This window comes from Rhinoderma darwinii, unplaced genomic scaffold (assembly GCF_050947455.1).
Source record: "Rhinoderma darwinii isolate aRhiDar2 unplaced genomic scaffold, aRhiDar2.hap1 Scaffold_3379, whole genome shotgun sequence".
NCBI lineage: Eukaryota > Metazoa > Chordata > Amphibia > Anura > Rhinodermatidae > Rhinoderma > Rhinoderma darwinii.
The window spans coordinates 73,715-93,819 of NW_027463423.1; the positions used below are offsets into that span (position 1 = coordinate 73,715).

Here is a 20,105-nt window from a genome sequence, read left to right on the forward strand (position 1 = left end):
TGGGGCCACACGCATCGTACCAGGGCAACACTTTCCAGGAGAAGTTCCCCAAACTGGCAAGAAGGGAAAAAGTCAAAAGAGGTGCAAAGTCTGCTATAAGAGGGGGATAAGGGATGACACAATATATCAATGTGACACGTGTCCCGAATAACCAGAGCTCTGTATGAAAGTGTTTTAAAATTTATCATACATCCCTTGGCTTATAATTTACCCCAATTTTACTTACCCTGATGCACTCCGCACAGCTTATCCCCCCTCGTCTTTCCCCTCTGGGCCCTGCTGTGTGTCCAGGCAGCTGATAACAGCCACATGTAGGGTATTGCCATACCCGGGAGAACCCACATTACAGTTTATGGGGTGTAGGTCTCCGGTCAAAATGCTCACTACACCTCTAGATGAATGCCTTAAGGGTGTAGTTTTTAAAACGGGGTTACTTCTTGCGGGTTTCAACTGTACTGGTACCTCAGGGGCTTCTGCATACATGACTTCGCACTAGAAAATCCCGAGTAGGCCAAATGGTGGTCCTTTCCTTCTGGGCTCTCCCATGGGCCCAAACGGCAGTTTATCACAACAAATGGGGTATTGCGGCACTCAGAACAAATTGCGCAACAGAATGGGGTGTTTTGTTTCTTGTGAAAATAAGAAATTTTCAGCCAAAACTACATATTATTTGACAAAAATAATTTTGTTTTCATTCCCAGCCCAATTCAAATAAGTTCTGTGAAAAAACTATGGGGTAAAAATGGTCACAACACCCATAAATGAATTCCTTGAGGGGTGTAGTTTCCAAAATGGGGTAATTTGTGGTGGGTTTCTATTGCTTTGATACCTCTGGGGCTCTGCAAATGCGACATGGCACCCGAAAACCAATCCAGCTAAATCTGTACTCCAAAGAACACACAGCGCTCCTTTCCTTCTGAGCCCTCCCATGGGCCCAAACAGCAGTTTATCACCACAAATGGGGTATTTCCGCACTCATGACAAATTGGGCAACAAAATTGATTATTTTGTTTCTTGTGAAAATAAGAATTTTTTAGCTAAAACGACATATTATTGTAAAAAATATATATTTTTTTAATTCCCAGCCCAATTCAAATAAGTTCTGTGAAAAAACTATGGGGTCTAAATGGTCACATTACCCATAAATGAATTCCTTGAGGGGTGTAGTTTCCAAAATGGGGTCACTTCTGGTGGGTTTCCATTGCTTTGATACCTCTGGGGCTCTGCAAATGTGACATGGCACCCGAAAACCAATCCAGCAAAATCTGCACTCCAAAGAACACACAGCGCTCCTTCCCTTCTGAGGCCTCCCATGGGCCCAAACGGCAGTTTATTGCCACAAATGGGGTATTGATGCACTCAGGAGAAATTGGGCAACAAAACTGAGTATTTTGTTCCCTGTGAAAATAAGAAATTTTGGTAAAAAATTACATCTTATTGGAAATAATGTCATTTTTTTAATGTCACAGCCCAATTGAAATAGGTGCTGTGAAAAAACTGTGTGGTCAAAATGCTAACAACAACCATAAATGAATTCCTTGAGGGGTGTAGTTTCCAAATTGGGGTCACTTTTGGTGGGTTTCCATTGCTTTGATACCTCTGAGGCTCTGCAAATGCGACATGGCACCCGAAAACCAATCCAACAAAATCTGGACTCCAACAAACATATAGCGCTCCTTTCCTTCTGAGCCCTCCCATGGGCCCAAACGGCAGTTTATCACCACAAATGGGGTATTGCCACACTAAGGACAAATTGGGCAACAAAATGGGGTATTTTGTTCCCTGTGAAAATAATAAATTTTGATCACAAATGACATTTTATTGGAAAAAATGCCTTTTTTTTCATTTCAGACCCCAATTCAAATACGTGCTGTGAAAAAACTGTGCGATCAAAATGGTAACAACAACCCTAAATGAATTCCTTGAGGGGTGTAGTTTCCAAAATGGGGTCACTATTGGGGGATTCCTACTGTTTTGGCACCTCAACACCTCTTCAAACCCGGCATGCTGCCTAAAATATATTCTAATAAAAAAGAGGACTCAAAATGCACTAGGTGCTTCTTTGCTTCTAGGGCTTGTGTTTTAGTCCACGAGCGCAATAGGGCCACATGTGGGACATTTCTAAAAACTGCAGAATCTGGACAATACATATTTAGTGGTGTTTCTCTGGTAAAACCTTCTGTGTTACAGAAAAAAAAATGAATAAAATTGAAATTCAGCAAGAAAAATGAAATTTGCAAATTTCACCTCCACTTTGCTTTAATTCCTGTGAAATGCCTGAAGGGTTAAAAAACTTTATAACTGCTGTTTTGAATACTTTGAGGGGACTAGTTTTTAAAATGGGGTGTTTTATCAGGGTTTCTAATACATAGGCCCCACAAAGCCACTTCAGAACTCAAGAGGTACCTTAAAAAAAAGGCTTTTGAAATTTTCTTAAAAATATGAGAAATTGCTGTTTATGTTCTAAGCCGTGTAACGTCCAAGAAAAATAAAATAATGTTCAAAAAACGATGCCAATCTAAAGTAGACATATGGGAAATGTGAACTAGTAACTATTTTGGGTGGTATAACCGTCTGTTTTACAAGCAGATGCATTTAAATTCTGAAAAATGCAATTTTTTCAAAATTTTCTCTACATTTTGCAATTTTTCACCAATAAACACTGAATATATCGACCAAATTTTACCACGAACATGAAGCCCAATGTGTCACGAGAAAACAATCTCAGAATCGCTTGTGTAGGTTTAAGCATTCCGACGTTATTACCACATAAAGTGAAATATGTCAGATTTGAAAAATGGGCTCTGAGCCTTAAGGCCAAAACTAGGCTGCGTCCTTAAGGGGTTAAAGCCAGGCAAAGCCCCAGGCCCAGATGGGTTTACTAATCAGTACTATAAAAGATATGACACGACTCTAGCTCCATACTTAGTTAAAGTGTTTACTGAAGCTGCAGGGTTGGGGTCCTTTCCGCAAGAAATGCTTGCTGCCACAGTAGTTACTTTGCCGAAACCTGGGAAAACGCCTGACTCTCCTGCTAACTTTCGCCCAATATCTCTTTTGAATACTGATGTTAAAATTTATGCTAAAATATTGGCTGGTCGGTTAGATACATTACTTCCTGAATTGATACATGAAGACCAGGTGGGATTTATAGCCGGAAGGCAGGCACCGGATGGCACCAGAAGGCTGATAAATCTGGTTCATTGGGCGAAGACCCGTCGAGTGCCTTCCGTGCTTCTTGCTTTGGATGCGGAGAAGGCATTCGATCGGGTCCATTGGGGTTACCTGGAGGCTGTTTTGAGCAAATTTGGATTTGATGGGTGGATAAAATCCGCTATTATGGCACTGTACTCAAATCCGTCAGCTAGAGTATTGGCCTCTGGGTTTATGTCTGCATCATTTTCTATTTCCAATGGCACACGTCAGGGGTGCCCGTTATCACCCCTGATCTTTGCAATGGTTATGGAACCTCTAGCTATGTCTATTAGGCAGAACCCAGCCATCACTGGTATTACGATTGGCTCCCTTCAACATAAGATAGGGTTATATGCCGATGATGTCATCCTCACACTCTCTAATCCTTTAATGTCCCTATCGGAAGTGCAACACACCTTAGATTCATTTGGGAAAGTGGCTTACTACAAAATTAATGCTAGTAAATCGCATTTGTTAGAGGTGGGAATATCGGAGCAAGTTAGGAATAAAATCCGTAACTCCTTCCCTTTCCAATGGAACTCATTAAAAATTTCGTACCTGGGTATACAACTCACTAACTCAACGAATCTCCTATTCAAACATAATTTTGCTCCTCTCTTAACCAGTATTCCCCAACTGCTATCTACATATAGCGGAGTTTGTACTTCCTGGGCGGGGAAAATAGCAATCGTTAAAATGATGGTTTTGCCGATTATTTTGTACAAGTTACGTGCACTGACAATCCCTCTTCCTAGTTCTTTTGTGAGGAGTCTCCAAAGAATACTTAATAATTTCATATGGGCGCACAAAAAGCCTAGAGTAAGGATGCATACACTATTTCGACACTGGAGGTATGGGAATGCCAGATGTCCAAAAGTATTATTGGGCAGTCTCACTAGACCAACTAAAGTATTGGTGTGCACGTCTCCCCTCAAAGAGGTGGATACATATTGAACAGGTAATGGTAGGTCGACCGCTTATTTCATTGCTAGGGGTTGGTTCACATTCTTCTCCAAATACTTATAATTGCGTGTCCCCCACTGTTGCGACCTCTCTGAAAATATGGAAAAATTACGCCAACAGGCTTCCTCCCTTGGCCCTCACTTCACTTAAAAATTTGCCCTTACGATATTTACTTACCTTTTTACCTGAGATATCGTTGGATAGCTGGATAAATTCAGGGATCTCTCATATCCACTTGTTATTTAATGGCCGCACATTACTAGCCTTTACAGAATTAGTAAAGACTTATGGTATCTCCAATAGAGACTTCTACAAATATTTATGTATAAGACACTTATTTACATCTTTAGACGTCAGTGCTTCAGTATTCCCCTCCATGGCCCGCCAGCAATATTTTGACCCTGAAAATAGGAAACAGGGTATCTCGAAATTTTATGGAAATATGTGTGAGCACCTCCTTCCCAACATACCTTCTTATTGCGCTAAATGGGAGGAAGATTTTAACTCTTCCTTTTCTCTGATGGAATGGCAGAAAGCCTTCGCATGGACCAAAAAAATTTCTAAGGGGGTTAAACATTGGGAAGCTTCCCAAAAACTGTTGTTACGCTGGTACTTAACACCTTTAAATTTTGCGAAATCTGATAACTCTTACCCGGAGGTTTGTTGGAAGGGGTGTGGTTGCAAAGGGTCGTACTTTCACATGTGGTGGCAATGTCCGGAAGTCTATGCGTTCTGGGGACAGGTATTTGATATCATTTCTCAAATTTCGTCCTGTATGGTTACACCGGATCCGGCACTGGCCTTATGTTTTCTAAACATGCACAATATCCCAAGCTTCTCTCAAATGGTGTCCAGCCATATTATTATAGCGACACGTTTACTTTTAGCTAAATACTGGAAATTACCCAATCAATACTCCATTTCGGAATTGATCAACCAGGTTAATGTTTCCTATACCATGGAACGCATGTATGCTCTGAGATCTCATAGACTTCCCCACGTCCTTACATTATGGGAACCATGGATCAGATATCTGTCCACCTCTGCACAAGGAGCCCATTTGCTCCCTCTTATTTCAAAGGTCACTTGAGAAATGGGACAAGGCACAAATACTTAGAGTCCTTAAATTAGGTTACTAGTCTCATGCCAAGGGTATTATCATATGTTCATTTAATGTAAGATATGAATTATTGTATAAGTAATTTCAGTGGTATTGTGGTAACTCTTTGTTTGCATAGCTGTCTAACGGAGGAGACATGGGGTTGTTGGGTCACTTTACATTCATCTGTTTATATAATGTCATGGGACATGTGGTCCAATATATGCTATTACCATAAGTGTCTTATGGGTTTGGAGGTTCCTGCGTGAGCCTAATGTGGATAAGGTCTGATTTATATATTTTTTTTCCTGTTGTTCCTATTTCTTTATTCTGTATTTCTGAAAAATTAATAAAAATTTAAAATTTAAAAAAAAAAAAAAAAAAAAAAAAAAGAACAGATACTACACTTGATCTTAGCCAAAAGGCCGAGAAGCGATAACCCGAACGTGCCGCGCGTTTTGCTTCTTTTGCTTGCACCACAATGCAGTGCTGAAAGAGGAGGAATCTACATAAAAACGCCTTCCTGGCAACGCCCAAATGCCCTCCTGCCGTGCAAACACTGGCAGCAGCAGCAGCAGCAGCAGCAGTAAGTGCATGCCCACTGCCACCCCTTCTCCTTTCACACCTTTTATCAGCTTTAATCCAGTCCAGTGCTGCCTGCTGAGCAGCACTGACCAACACTGCCTGGGCCCAGGCTTTTATCTCTGAGGCCCCATTATGATGTCAGAAAGCTGGCTCTGGCTCCTGAGGTCTCCACTATGACACGTGCAAAGTTCCGTCTGAACTTTATATAAGACGGTGCGGCTCAGTCAGTCACTCAGTGTTGCCTGAGAGGGCAACACTGCAACAGCCGGCCCCCAGGCTGTCTTTTTTTTGCACAGCTAGTTGCCTCCAGGAGGCCACAAGAGGGAGACAAGGGACTGCAAAATGGAAAATAGGCATCCACCAACTTTACAGACAACTTGTTCTCCTTGCTCCTACAACCTCCATCCTTGCACAGTTTGTTATTCTTCCAGGTAACATAGTAACAAATCCAAATTGCTGCTCTCTTTGTAGGCAAGCAAGGGTTTGTTGCAACTGCAATTCTTACTTCTTCTTGAAATGTAGGGACCACAGTACATTCCATCACATCCATCTAGTGTACACAGGTAGGTCCATTGTGACGGGCGGGCGGGCGGGCTGCTTTAATGGCTGTATGCTGTTCCCCTACTCCACTCCACTATTTGACTATGGTGCTGCATCAATCAGTGGCTGGCTCAGGTGCAGCTCTTTAACCTACCTAGGAGGGAGGGCGGAGAGAAGACAAGGAAGGTGAATGAGCTGTTCCAATGTGAAATGCCGGAAACACAGAAACACAGACGACACAAAACAAGAGGTGGCAATGTATTAATTAATTGCATTTAATAAATTAGCTCATTATCACACATGACTGTACAAATGCATTGTCCAACAGGTGTTGAAATAATGGGATTAAAAGGGGAGATCCCATCCGAAAGACAAAAACAATGGCAAACACAAAAAGCACTTTTGGAATCTGATTTTAGTAAACACATAAGGAAAGGGTGCACCGGTCCTGGAAATACTGCAATACCAGGTCAATGCGTGGAGTGGACAGAGCAAGCTCTATTTCCATCTCCCTGTTCTAAAAATCCATTTAATATATGGTCCCCAGATAGGGGACGTATCAGATATTAAACTGATAAGAACAGATACTACACTTGATCTTAGCCAAAAGGCCGAGAAGCGATAACCCGAACGTGCCGCGCGTTTTGCTTCTTTTGCTTGCACCACAATGCAGTGCTGAAAGAGGAGGAATCGACATAAAAACGCTTTCCTGGCAACGCCCAAATACCCTCCTGCCGTGCAAACACTGGCAGCAGCAGCAGCAGCAGCAGCAAGTGCATGCCCACTGCCACCCCTTCTCCTTTCACACCTTGTATCAGCTTTAATCCAGTCCAGTGCTGCCTGCTGAGCAGCACTGACCAACACTGCCTGGGCCCAGGCTTTTATCTCTGAGGCCCCATTATGATGTCAGAAAGCTGGCTCTGGCTCCTGAGGTCTCCACTATGACACGTGCAAAGTTCCGTCTGAACTTTATATAAGACGGTGCGGCTCAGTCAGTCACTCAGTGTTGCCTGAGAGGGCAACACTGCAACAGCCGGCCCCCAGGCTGTCTTTTTTTTGCACAGCTAGTTGCCTCCAGGAGGCCACAAGAGGGAGACAAGGGACTGCAAAATGGAAAATAGGCATCCACCAACTTTACAGACAACTTGTTCTCCTTGCTCCTACAACCTCCATCCTTGCACAGTTTGTTATTCTTCCAGGTAACATAGTAACAAATCCAAATTGCTGCTCTCTTTGTAGGCAAGCAAGGGTTTGTTGCAACTGCAATTCTTACTTCTTCTTGAAATGTAGGGACCACAGTACATTCCATCACATCCATCTAGTGTACACAGGTAGGTCCATTGTGGCGGGCGGGCGGGCGGGCGGGCTGGCTGCTTTAATGGCTGTTTGCTGTTCCCCTACTCCACTCCACTATTTGACTATGGTGCTGCATCTATCAGTGGCTGGCTCAGGTGCAGCTCTTTAACCTACCTAGGAGGGAGGGCGGAGAGAAGACAAGGAAGGTGAATGAGCTGTTCCAATGTGAAATGCCGGAAACACAGAAACACAGACGACACAAAACAAGAGGTGGCAATGTATTAATTAATTGCATTTAATAAATTAGCTCATTATCACACATGACTGTACAAATGCATTGTCCAACAGGTGTTGAAATAATGGGATTAAAAGGGGAGATCCCATCCGAAAGACAAAAACAATGGCAAACACAAAAAGCACTTTTGGAATCTGATTTTAGTAAACACATAAGGAAACGGTGCACCGGTCCTGGAAATACTGCAATACCAGGTCAATGCGTGGAGTGGACAGAGCAAGCTCTATTTCCATCTCCCTGTTCTAAAAATCCATTTAATATATGGTCCCCAGATAGGGGACGTATCAGATATTAAACTGATAAGAACAGATACTACACTTGATCTTAGCCAAAAGGCCGAGAAGCGATAACCCGAACGTGCCGCGCGTTTTGCTTCTTTTGCTTGCACCACAATGCAGTGCTGAAAGAGGAGGAATCGACATAAAAACGCCTTCCTGGCAACGCCCAAATGCCCTCCTGCCGTGCAAACACTGGCAGCAGCAGCAGCAGCAGCAGCAGTAAGTGCATGCCCACTGCCACCCCTTCTCCTTTCACACCTTGTATCAGCTTTAATCCAGTCCAGTGCTGCCTGCTGAGCAGCACTGACCAACACTGCCTGGGCCCAGGCTTTTATCTCTGAGGCCCCATTATGATGTCAGAAAGCTGGCTCTGGCTCCTGAGGTCTCCACTATGACACGTACAAAGTTCCGTCTGAACTTTATATAAGACGGTGCGGCTCAGTCAGTCACTCAGTGTTGCCTGAGAGGGCAACACTGCAACAGCCGGCCCCCAGGCTGTCTTTTTTTTGCACAGCTAGTTGCCTCCAGGAGGCCACAAGAGGGAGACAAGGGACTGCAAAATGGAAAATAGGCATCCACCAACTTTACAGACAACTTGTTCTCCTTGCTCCTACAACCTCCATCCTTGTACAGTTTGTTATTCTTCCAGGTAACATAGTAACAAATCCAAATTGCTGCTCTCTTTGTAGGCAAGCAAGGGTTTGTTGCAACTGCAATTCTTACTTCTTCTTGAAATGTAGGGACCACAGTACATTCCATCACATCCATCTAGTGTACACAGGTAGGTCCATTGTGACGGGCGGGCGGGCGGGCGGGCTGGCTGCTTTAATGGCTGTTTGCTGTTCCCCTACTCCACTCCACTATTTGACTATGGTGCTGCATCAATCAGTGGCTGGCTCAGGTGCAGCTCTTTAACCTACCTAGGAGGGAGGGCGGAGAGAAGACAAGGAAGGTGAATGAGCTGTTCCAATGTGAAATGCCGGAAACACAGAAACACAGACGACACAAAACAAGAGGTGGCAATGTATTAATTAATTGCATTTAATAAATTAGCTCATTATCACACATGACTGTACAAATGCATTGTCCAACAGGTGTTGAAATAATGGGATTAAAAGGGGAGATCCCATCCGAAAGACAAAAACAATGGCAAACACAAAAAGCACTTTTGGAATCTGATTTTAGTAAACACATAAGGAAAGGGTGCATCGGTCCTGGAAATACTGCAATACCAGGTCAATGTGTGGAGTGGACAGAGCAAGCTCTATTTCCATCTCCCTGTTCTAAAAATCCATTTAATATATGGTCCCCAGATAGGGGACGTATCAGATATTAAACTGATAAGAACAGATACTACACTTGATCTTAGCCAAAAGGCCGAGAAGCGATAACCCGAACGTGCCGCGCGTTTTGCTTCTTTTGCTTGCACCACAATGCAGTGCTGAAAGAGGAGGAATCGACATAAAAACGCCTTCCTGGCAACACCCAAATACCCTCCTGCCGTGCAAACACTGGCAGCAGCAGCAGCAGCAGCAGCAGTAAGTGCATGCCCACTGCCACCCCTTCTCCTTTCACACCTTGTATCAGCTTTAATCCAGTCCAGTGCTGCCTGCTGAGCAGCACTGACCAACACTGCCTGGGCCCAGGCTTTTATCTCTGAGGCCCCATTATGATGTCAGAAAGCTGGCTCTGGCTCCTGAGGTCTCCACTATGACACGTGCAAAGTTCCGTCTGAACTTTATATAAGACGGTGCGGCTCAGTCAGTCACTCAGTGTTGCCTGAGAGGGCAACACTGCAACAGCCGGCCCCCAGGCTGTCTTTTTTTTGCACAGCTAGTTGCCTCCAGGAGGCCACAAGAGGGAGACAAGGGACTGCAAAATGGAAAATAGGCATCCACCAACTTTACAGACAACTTGTTCTCCTTGCTCCTACAACCTCCATCCTTGCACAGTTTGTTATTCTTCCAGGTAACATAGTAACAAATCCAAATTGCTGGTCTCTTTGTAGGCAAGCAAGGGTTTGTTGCAACTGTAATTCTTACTTCTTCTTGAAATGTAGGGACCACAGTACATTCCATCACATCCATCTAGTGTACACAGGTAGGTCCATTGTGACGGGCGGGCGGGCGGGCGGGCGGGCTGGCTGCTTTAATGGCTGTTTGCTGTTCCCCTACTCCACTCCACTATTTGACTATGGTGCTGCATCAATCAGTGGCTGGCTCAGGTGCAGCTCTTTAACCTACCTAGGAGGGAGGGCGGAGAGAAGACAAGGGAGGTGAATGAGCTGTTCCAATGTGAAATGCCGGAAACACAGAAACACAGACGACACAAAACAAGAGGTGGCAATGTATTAATTAATTGCATTTAATAAATTAGCTCATTATCACACATGACTGTACAAATGCATTGTCCAACAGGTGTTGAAATAATGGGATTAAAAGGGGAGATCCCATCCGAAAGACAAAAACAATGGCAAACACAAAAAGCACTTTTGGAATCTGATTTTAGTAAACACATAAGGAAAGGGTGCACCGGTCCTGGAAATACTGCAATACCAGGTCAATGCGTGGAGTGGACAGAGCAAGCTCTATTTCCATCTCCCTGTTCTAAAAATCCATTTAATATATGGTCCCCAGATAGGGGACGTATCAGATATTAAACTGATAAGAACAGATACTACACTTGATCTTAGCCAAAAGGCCGAGAAGCGATAACCCGAACGTGCCGCGCGTTTTGCTTCTTTTGCTTGCACCACAATGCAGTGCTGAAAGAGGAGGAATCGACATAAAAACGCCTTCCTGGCAACGCCCAAATGCCCTCCTGCCGTGCAAACACTGGCAGCAGCAGCAGCAGCAGCAGTAAGTGCATGCCCACTGCCACCCCTTCTCCTTTCACACCTTGTATCAGCTTTAATCCAGTCCAGTGCTGCCTGCTGAGCAGCACTGACCAACACTGCCTGGGCCCAGGCTTTTATCTCTGAGGCCCCATTATGATGTCAGAAAGCTGGCTCTGGCTCCTGAGGTCTCCACTATGACACGTGCAAAGTTCCGTCTGAACTTTATATAAGACGGTGCGGCTCAGTCAGTCACTCAGTGTTGCCTGAGAGGGCAACACTGCAACAGCCGGCCCCCAGGCTGTCTTTTTTTTGCACAGCTAGTTGCCTCCAGGAGGCCACAAGAGGGAGACAAGGGACTGCAAAATGGAAAATAGGCATCCACCAACTTTACAGACAACTTGTTCTCCTTGCTCCTACAACCTCCATCCTTGCACAGTTTGTTATTCTTCCAGGTAACATAGTAACAAATCCAAATTGCTGCTCTCTTTGTAGGCAAGCAAGGGTTTGTTGCAACTGCAATTCTTACTTCTTCTTGAAATGTAGGGACCACAGTACATTCCATCACATCCATCTAGTGTACACAGGTAGGTCCATTGTGACGGGCGGGCGGGCGGGCTGGCTGCTTTAATGGCTGTTTGCTGTTCCCCTACTCCACTCCACTATTTGACTATGGTGCTGCATCAATCAGTGGCTGGCTCAGGTGCAGCTCTTTAACCTACCTAGGAGGGAGGGCGGAGAGAAGACAAGGGAGGTGAATGAGCTGTTCCAATGTGAAATGCCGGAAACACAGAAACACAGACGACACAAAACAAGAGGTGGCAATGTATTAATTAATTGCATTTAATAAATTAGCTCATTATCACACATGACTGTACAAATGCATTGTCCAACAGGTGTTGAAATAATGGGATTAAAAGGGGAGATCCCATCCGAAAGACAAAAACAATGGCAAACACAAAAAGCACTTTTGGAATCTGATTTTAGTAAACACATAAGGAAAGGGTGCATCGGTCCTGGAAATACTGCAATACCAGGTCAATGCGTGGAGTGGACAGAGCAAGCTCTATTTCCATCTCCCTGTTCTAAAAATCCATTTAATATATGGTCCCCAGATAGGGGACGTATCAGATATTAAACTGATAAGAACAGATACTACACTTGATCTTAGCCAAAAGGCCGAGAAGCGATAACCCGAACGTGTCGCGCGTTTTGCTTCTTTTGCTTGCACCACAATGCAGTGCTGAAAGAGGAGGAATCGACATAAAAACGCCTTCCTGGCAACGCCCAAATGCCCTCCTGCCGTGCAAACACTGGCAGCAGCAGCAGCAGCAGCAGCAGTAAGTGCATGCCCACTGCCACCCCTTCTCCTTTCACACCTTGTATCAGCTTTAATCCAGTCCAGTGCTGCCTGCTGAGCAGCACTGACCAACACTGCCTGGGCCCAGGCTTTTATCTCTGAGGCCCCATTGTGATGTCAGAAAGCTGGCTCTGGCTCCTGAGGTCTCCACTATGACACGTGCAAAGTTCCGTCTGAACTTTATATAAGACGGTGCGGCTCAGTCAGTCACTCAGTGTTGCCTGAGAGGGCAACACTGCAACAGCCGGCCCCCAGGCTGTCTTTTTTTTGCACAGCTAGTTGCCTCCAGGAGGCCACAAGAGGGAGAAAAGGGACTGCAAAATGGAAAATAGGCATCCACCAACTTTACAGACAACTTGTTCTCCTTGCTCCTACAACCTCCATCCTTGCACAGTTTGTTATTCTTCCAGGTAACATAGTAACAAATCCAAATTGCTGCTCTCTTTGTAGGCAAGCAAGGGTTTGTTGCAACTGCAATTCTTACTTCTTCTTGAAATGTAGGGACCACAGTACATTCCATCACATCCATCTAGTGTACACAGGTAGGTCCATTGTGACGGGCGGGCGGGCTGCTTTAATGGCTGTTTGCTGTTCCCCTACTCCACTCCACTATTTGACTATGGTGCTGCATCAATCAGTGGCTGGCTCAGGTGCAGCTCTTTAACCTACCTAGGAGTGAGGGCGGAGAGAAGACAAGGAAGGTGAATGAGCTGTTCCAATGTGAAATGCCGGAAACACAGAAACACAGACGACACAAAACAAGAGGTGGCAATGTATTAATTAATTGCATTTAATAAATTAGCTCATTATCACACATGACTGTACAAATGCATTGTCCAACAGGTGTTGAAATAATGGGATTAAAAGGGGAGATCCCATCCGAAAGACAAAAACAATGGCAAACACAAAAAGCACTTTTGGAATCTGATTTTAGTAAACACATAAGGAAAGGGTGCATCGGTCCTGGAAATACTGCAATACCAGGTCAATGCGTGGAGTGGACAGAGCAAGCTCTATTTCCATCTCCCTGTTCTAAAAATCCATTTAATATATGGTCCCCAGATAGGGGACGTATCAGATATTAAACTGATAAGAACAGATACTACACTTGATCTTAGCCAAAAGGCCGAGAAGCGATAACCCGAACGTGCCGCGCGTTTTGCTTCTTTTGCTTGCACCACAATGCAGTGCTGAAAGAGGAGGAATCGACATAAAAACGCCTTCCTGGCAACGCCCAAATGCCCTCCTGCCGTGCAAACACTGGCAGCAGCAGCAGTAAGTGCATGCCCACTGCCACCCCTTCTCCTTTCACACCTTGTATCAGCTTTAATCCAGTCCAGTGCTGCCTGCTGAGCAGCACTGACCAACACTGCCTGGGCCCAGGCTTTTATCTCTGAGGCCCCATTATGATGTCAGAAAGCTGGCTCTGGCTCCTGAGGTCTCCACTATGACACGTGCAAAGTTCCGTCTGAACTTTATATAAGACGGTGCGGCTCAGTCAGTCACTCAGTGTTGCCTGAGAGGGCAACACTGCAACAGCCGGCCCCCAGGCTGTCTTTTTTTTGCACAGCTAGTTGCCTCCAGGAGGCCACAAGAAAATAAAGAAGCAAAAGGCACGGCGCCACATAGTGCAGGTCAATCAGACTAAAAATAAATGTAAAACGTAGTTAATGTGCTCACCACGTAGTAGTTGGTAAAGGCAATAAATAACTCCACTGTGCTGCTGCCAGGATCCAAAACCGGTGAAAACGAATGGTCACCGCTAATTGAAGCATATGAAGGAAGAAAAAAGGAGGATCCTATAGGGCGCTGCTGTGTGGTTGTGGTGGAAAGTCAATGAAAGATAGAAGATATATAATAATAATAATTATTTATTGAACAATAGGTGGCTACGCGTTTCAACACTGAACTAGTGTCTTCCTCAGGCCCCATTATGATGTCAGAAAGCTGGCTCTGGCTCCTGAGGTCTCCACTATGACACATGCAAAGTTCCGTCTGAACTTTATATAAGACGGTGCGGCTCAGTCAGTCACTCAGTGTTGCCTGAGAGGGCAACACTGCAACAGCCGGCCCCCAGGCTGTCTTTTTTTTGCACAGCTAGTTGCCTCCAGGAGGCCACAAGAGGGAGACAAGGGACTGCAAAATGGAAAATAGGCATCCACCAACTTTACAGACAACTTGTTCTCCTTGCTCCTACAACCTCCATCCTTGCACAGTTTGTTATTCTTCCAGGTAACATAGTAACAAATCCAAATTGCTGCTCTCTTTGTAGGCAAGCAAGGGTTTGTTGCAACTGCAATTCTTACTTCTTCTTGAAATGTAGGTACCACAGTACATTCCATCACATCCATCTAGTGTACACAGGTAGGTCCATTGTGACGGGCGGGCGGGCGGGCAGGCTGGCTGCTTTAATGGCTGTTTGCTGTTCCCCTACTCCACTCCACTATTTGACTATGGTGCTGCATCAATCAGTGGCTGGCTCAGGTGCAGCTCTTTAACCTACCTAGGAGGGAGGGCGGAGAGAAGACAAGGAAGGTGAATGAGCTGTTCCAATGTGAAATGCCGGAAACACAGAAACACAGACGACACAAAACAAGAGGTGGCAATGTATTAATTAATAGCATTTAATAAATTAGCTCATTATCACACATGACTGTACAAATGCATTGTCCAACAGGTGTTGAAATAATGGGATTAAAAGGGGAGATCCCATCCGAAAGACAAAAACAATGGCAAACACAAAAAGCACTTTTGGAATCTGATTTTAGTAAACACATAAGGAAAGGGTGCACCGGTCCTGGAAATACTGCAATACCAGGTCAATGCGTGGAGTGGACAGAGCAAGCTCTATTTCCATCTCCCTGTTCTAAAAATCCATTTAATATATGGTCCCCAGATAGGGGACGTATCAGATATTAAACTGATAAGAACAGATACTACACTTGATCTTAGCCAAAAGGCCGAGAAGCGATAACCCGAACGTGCCGCGCGTTTTGCTTCTTTTGCTTGCACCACAATGCAGTGCTGAAAGAGGAGGAATCGACATAAAAACGCCTTCCTGGCAACGCCCAAATGCCCTCCTGCCGTGCAAACACTGGCAGCAGCAGCAGCAGCAGTAAGTGCATGCCCACTGCCACCCCTTCTCCTTTCACACCTTGTATCAGCTTTAATCCAGTCCAGTGCTGCCTGCTGAGCAGCACTGACCAACACTGCCTGGGCCCAGGCTTTTATCTCTGAGGCCCCATTATGATGTCAGAAAGCTGGCTCTGGCTCCTGAGGTCTCCACTATGACACGTGCAAAGTTCCGTCTGAACTTTATATAAGACGGTGCGGCTCAGTCAGTCACTCAGTGTTGCCTGAGAGGGCAACACTGCAACAGCCGGCCCCCAGGCTGTCTTTTTTTTGCACAGCTAGTTGCCTCCAGGAGGCCACAAGAGGGAGACAAGGGACTGCAAAATGGAAAATAGGCATCCACCAACTTTACAGACAACTTGTTCTCCTTGCTCCTACAACCTCCATCCTTGCACAGTTTGTTATTCTTCCACGTAACATAGTAACAAATCCAAATTGCTGCTCTCTTTGTAGGCAAGCAAGGGTTTGTTGCAACTGCAATTCTTACTTCTTCTTGAAATGTAGGGACCACAGTACATTCCATCACATCCATCTAGTGTACACAGGTAGGTCCATTGTGACGGGCGGGCGGGCGGGCGGGCTGGCTGCTTTAATGGCTGTTTGCTGTTCCCCTACTCCACTCCACTATTTGACTATGGTGCTGCATCAATCAGTGGCTGGCTCAGGTGCAGCTCTTTAACCTACCTAGGAGGGAGGGCGGAGAGAAGACAAGGAAGGTGAATGAGCTGTTCCAATGTGAAATGCCGGAAACACAGAAACACAGACGACACAAAACAAGAGGTGGCAATGTATTAATTAATAGCATTTAATAAATTAGCTCATTATCACACATGACTGTACAAATGCATTGTCCAACAGGTGTTGAAATAATGGGATTAAAAGGGGAGATCCCATCCGAAAGACAAAAACAATGGCAAACACAAAAAGCACTTTTGGAATCTGATTTTAGTAAACACATAAGGAAAGGGTGCACCGGTCCTGGAAATACTGCAATACCAGGTCAATGCGTGGAGTGGACAGAGCAAGCTCTATTTCCTAAGAACAGATACTACACTTGATCTTAGCCAAAAGGCCGAGAAGCGATAACCCGAACGTGTCGCGCGTTTTGCTTCTTTTGCTTGCACCACAATGCAGTGCTGAAAGAGGAGGAATCGACATAAAAACGCCTTCCTGGCAACGCCCAAATGCCCTCCTGCCGTGCAAACACTGGCAGCAGCAGCAGCAGCAGTAAGTGCATGCCCACTGCCACCCCTTCTCCTTTCACACCTTGTATCAGCTTTAATCCAGTCCAGTGCTGCCTGCTGAGCAGCACTGACCAACACTGCCTGGGCCCAGGCTTTTATCTCTGAGGCCCCATTATGATGTCAGAAAGCTGGCTCTGGCTCCTGAGGTCTCCACTATGACACGTGCAAAGTTCCGTCTGAACTTTATATAAGACGGTGCGGCTCAGTCAGTCACTCAGTGTTGCCTGAGAGGGCAACACTGCAACAGCCGGCCCCCAGGCTGTCTTTTTTTTGCACAGCTAGTTGCCTCCAGGAGGCCACAAGAGGGAGACAAGGGACTGCAAAATGGAAAATAGGCATCCACCAACTTTACAGACAACTTGTTCTCCTTGCTCCTACAACCTCCATCCTTGCACAGTTTGTTATTCTTCCAGGTAACATAGTAACAAATCCAAATTGCTGCTCTCTTTGTAGGCAAGCAAGGGTTTGTTGCAACTGCAATTCTTACTTCTTCTTGAAATGTAGGGACCACAGTACATTCCATCACATCCATCTAGTGTACACAGGTAGGTCCATTGTGACGGGCGGGCGGGCGGGCGGGCGTTCTGGCTGCTTTAATGGCTGTTTGCTGTTCCCCTACTCCACTCCACTATTTGACTATGGTGCTGCATCAATCAGTGGCTGGCTCAGGTGCAGCTCTTTAACCTACCTAGGAGGGAGGGCGGAGAGAAGACAAGGGAGGTGAATGAGCTGTTCCAATGTGAAATGCCGGAAACACAGAAACACAGACGACACAAAACAAGAGGTGGCAATGTATTAATTAATTGCATTTAATAAATTAGCTCATTATCACACATGACTGTACAAATGCATTGTCCAACAGGTGTTGAAATAATGGGATTAAAAGGGGAGATCCCATCCGAAAGACAAAAACAATGGCAAACACAAAAAGCACTTTTGGAATCTGATTTTAGTAAACACATAAGGAAAGGGTGCATCGGTCCTGGAAATACTGCAATACCAGGTCAATGCGTGGAGTGGACAGAGCAAGCTCTATTTCCATCTCCCTGTTCTAAAAATCCATTTAATATATGGTCCCCAGATAGGGGACGTATCAGATATTAAACTGATAAGAACAGATACTACACTTGATCTTAGCCAAAAGGCCGAGAAGCGATAACCCGAACGTGTCGCGCGTTTTGCTTCTTTTGCTTGCACCACAATGCAGTGCTGAAAGAGGAGGAATCGACATAAAAACGCCTTCCTGGCAACGCCCAAATGCCCTCCTGCCGTGCAAACACTGGCAGCAGCAGCAGCAGCAGCAGCAGTAAGTGCATGCCCACTGCCACCCCTTCTCCTTTCACACCTTGTATCAGCTTTAATCCAGTCCAGTGCTGCCTGCTGAGCAGCACTGACCAACACTGCCTGGGCCCAGGCTTTTATCTCTGAGGCCCCATTATGATGTCAGAAAGCTGGCTCTGGCTCCTGAGGTCTCCACTATGACACGTGCAAAGTTCCGTCTGAACTTTATATAAGACGGTGCGGCTCAGTCAGTCACTCAGTGTTGCCTGAGAGGGCAACACTGCAACAGCCGGCCCCCAGGCTGTCTTTTTTTTGCACAGCTAGTTGCCTCCAGGAGGCCACAAGAGGGAGACAAGGGACTGCAAAATGGAAAATAGGCATCCACCAACTTTACAGACAACTTGTTCTCCTTGCTCCTACAACCTCCATCCTTGCACAGTTTGTTATTCTTCCAGGTAACATAGTAACAAATCCAAATTGCTGCTCTCTTTGTAGGCAAGCAAGGGTTTGTTGCAACTGCAATTCTTACTTCTTCTTGAAATGTAGGGACCACAGTACATTCCATCACATCCATCTAGTGTACACAGGTAGGTCCATTGTGACGGGCGGGCAAGCGGGCGGGCTGGCTGCTTTAATGGCTGTTTGCTGTTCCCCTACTCCACTCCACTATTTGACTATGGTGCTGCATCAATCAGTGGCTGGCTCAGGTGCAGCTCTTTAACCTACCTAGGAGGGAGGGCGCAGAGAAGACAAGGAAGGTGAATGAGCTGTTCCAATGTGAAATGCCGGAAACACAGAAACACAGACGACACAAAACAAGAGGTGGCAATGTATTAATTAATTGCATTTAATAAATTAGCTCATTATCACACATGACTGTACAAATGCATTGTCCAACAGGTGTTGAAATAATGGGATTAAAAGGGGAGATCCCATCCGAAAGACAAAAACAATGGCAAACACAAAAAGCACTTTTGGAATCTGATTTTAGTAAACACATAAGGAAAGGGTGCACCGGTCCTGGAAATACTGCAATACCAGGTCAATGCGTGGAGTGGACAAAGCAAGCTCTATTTCCATCTCCCTGTTCTAAAAATCCATTTAATATATGGTCCCCAGATAGGGGACGTATCAGATATTAAACTGATAAGAACAGATACTACACTTGATCTTAGCCAAAAGGCCGAGAAGCGATAACCCGAACGTGTCGCGCGTTTTGCTTCTTTTGCTTGCACCACAATGCAGTGCTGAAAGAGGAGGAATCGACATAAAAACGCCTTCCTGGCAACGCCCAAATGCCCTCCTGCCGTGCAAACACTGGCAGCAGCAGCAGCAGCAGCAGTAAGTGCATGCCCACTGCCACCCCTTCTCCTTTCACACCTTGTATCAGCTTTAATCCAGTCCAGTGCTGCCTGCTGAGCAGCACTGACCAACACTGCCTGGGCCCAGGCTTTTATCTCTGAGGCCCCATTATGATGTCAGAAAGCTGGCTCTGGCTCCTGAGGTCTCCACTATGACACGTGCAAAGTTCCGTCTGAACTTTATATAAGACGGTGCGGCTCAGTCAGTCACTCAGTGTTGCCTGAGAGGGCAACACTGCAACAGCCGGCCCCCAGGCTGTCTTTTTTTTGCACAGCTAGTTGCCTCCAGGAGGCCACAAGAGGGAGACAAGGGACTGCAAAATGGAAAATAGGCATCCACCAACTTTACAGACAACTTGTTCTCCTTGCTCCTACAACCTCCATCCTTGCACAGTTTGTTATTCTTCCAGGTAACATAGTAACAAATCCAAATTGCTGCTCTCTTTGTAGGCAAGCAAGGATTTGTTGCAACTGCAATTCTTACTTCTTCTTGAAATGTAGGGACCACAGTACATTCCATCACATCCATCTAGTGTACACAGGTAGGTCCATTGTGACGGGCGGGCGGGCTGGCTGCTTTAATGGCTGTTTGCTGTTCCCCTACTCCACTCCACTATTTGACTATGGTGCTGCATCAATCAGT

The 20,105-nt window shown here is 45.5% G+C and overlaps 10 non-coding genes and 1 pseudogene across 10 annotated transcripts; all 11 read right to left on the reverse strand.

Moving 5' to 3' along the window:
- Positions 1-5,510: 5,510 nt before the first annotated feature.
- LOC142704808 (U2 spliceosomal RNA) lies at positions 5,511-5,694 on the reverse strand. Its single transcript, XR_012868204.1, has one exon. It is a non-coding gene; the product is annotated as a U2 spliceosomal RNA (small nuclear RNA).
- Positions 5,695-6,814: 1,120 nt separating this feature from the next.
- Positions 6,815-7,005, reverse strand: LOC142704818 (U2 spliceosomal RNA). Its single transcript, XR_012868213.1, has one exon. It is a non-coding gene; the product is annotated as a U2 spliceosomal RNA (small nuclear RNA).
- Positions 7,006-8,130: 1,125 nt separating this feature from the next.
- LOC142704773 (U2 spliceosomal RNA) lies at positions 8,131-8,321 on the reverse strand. Its single transcript, XR_012868178.1, has one exon. It is a non-coding gene; the product is annotated as a U2 spliceosomal RNA (small nuclear RNA).
- Positions 8,322-9,449: 1,128 nt separating this feature from the next.
- Positions 9,450-9,640, reverse strand: LOC142704786 (U2 spliceosomal RNA). The gene has a single exon (XR_012868190.1). It is a non-coding gene; the product is annotated as a U2 spliceosomal RNA (small nuclear RNA).
- A 1,132-nt stretch (positions 9,641-10,772) lies between these two features.
- LOC142704819 (U2 spliceosomal RNA) lies at positions 10,773-10,963 on the reverse strand. The gene has a single exon (XR_012868214.1). It is a non-coding gene; the product is annotated as a U2 spliceosomal RNA (small nuclear RNA).
- Positions 10,964-12,084: 1,121 nt separating this feature from the next.
- Positions 12,085-12,275, reverse strand: LOC142704849 (U2 spliceosomal RNA). The gene has a single exon (XR_012868240.1). It is a non-coding gene; the product is annotated as a U2 spliceosomal RNA (small nuclear RNA).
- A 1,116-nt stretch (positions 12,276-13,391) lies between these two features.
- Positions 13,392-13,582, reverse strand: LOC142704850 (U2 spliceosomal RNA). Its single transcript, XR_012868241.1, has one exon. It is a non-coding gene; the product is annotated as a U2 spliceosomal RNA (small nuclear RNA).
- A 1,643-nt stretch (positions 13,583-15,225) lies between these two features.
- Positions 15,226-15,416, reverse strand: LOC142704820 (U2 spliceosomal RNA). Its single transcript, XR_012868215.1, has one exon. It is a non-coding gene; the product is annotated as a U2 spliceosomal RNA (small nuclear RNA).
- A 1,122-nt stretch (positions 15,417-16,538) lies between these two features.
- Positions 16,539-16,660, reverse strand: LOC142704805 (U2 spliceosomal RNA; annotated as a pseudogene).
- A 1,126-nt stretch (positions 16,661-17,786) lies between these two features.
- LOC142704851 (U2 spliceosomal RNA) lies at positions 17,787-17,977 on the reverse strand. The gene has a single exon (XR_012868242.1). It is a non-coding gene; the product is annotated as a U2 spliceosomal RNA (small nuclear RNA).
- Positions 17,978-19,105: 1,128 nt separating this feature from the next.
- LOC142704779 (U2 spliceosomal RNA) lies at positions 19,106-19,296 on the reverse strand. Its single transcript, XR_012868184.1, has one exon. It is a non-coding gene; the product is annotated as a U2 spliceosomal RNA (small nuclear RNA).
- Between the last annotated feature and the right edge of the window lie 809 nt (positions 19,297-20,105).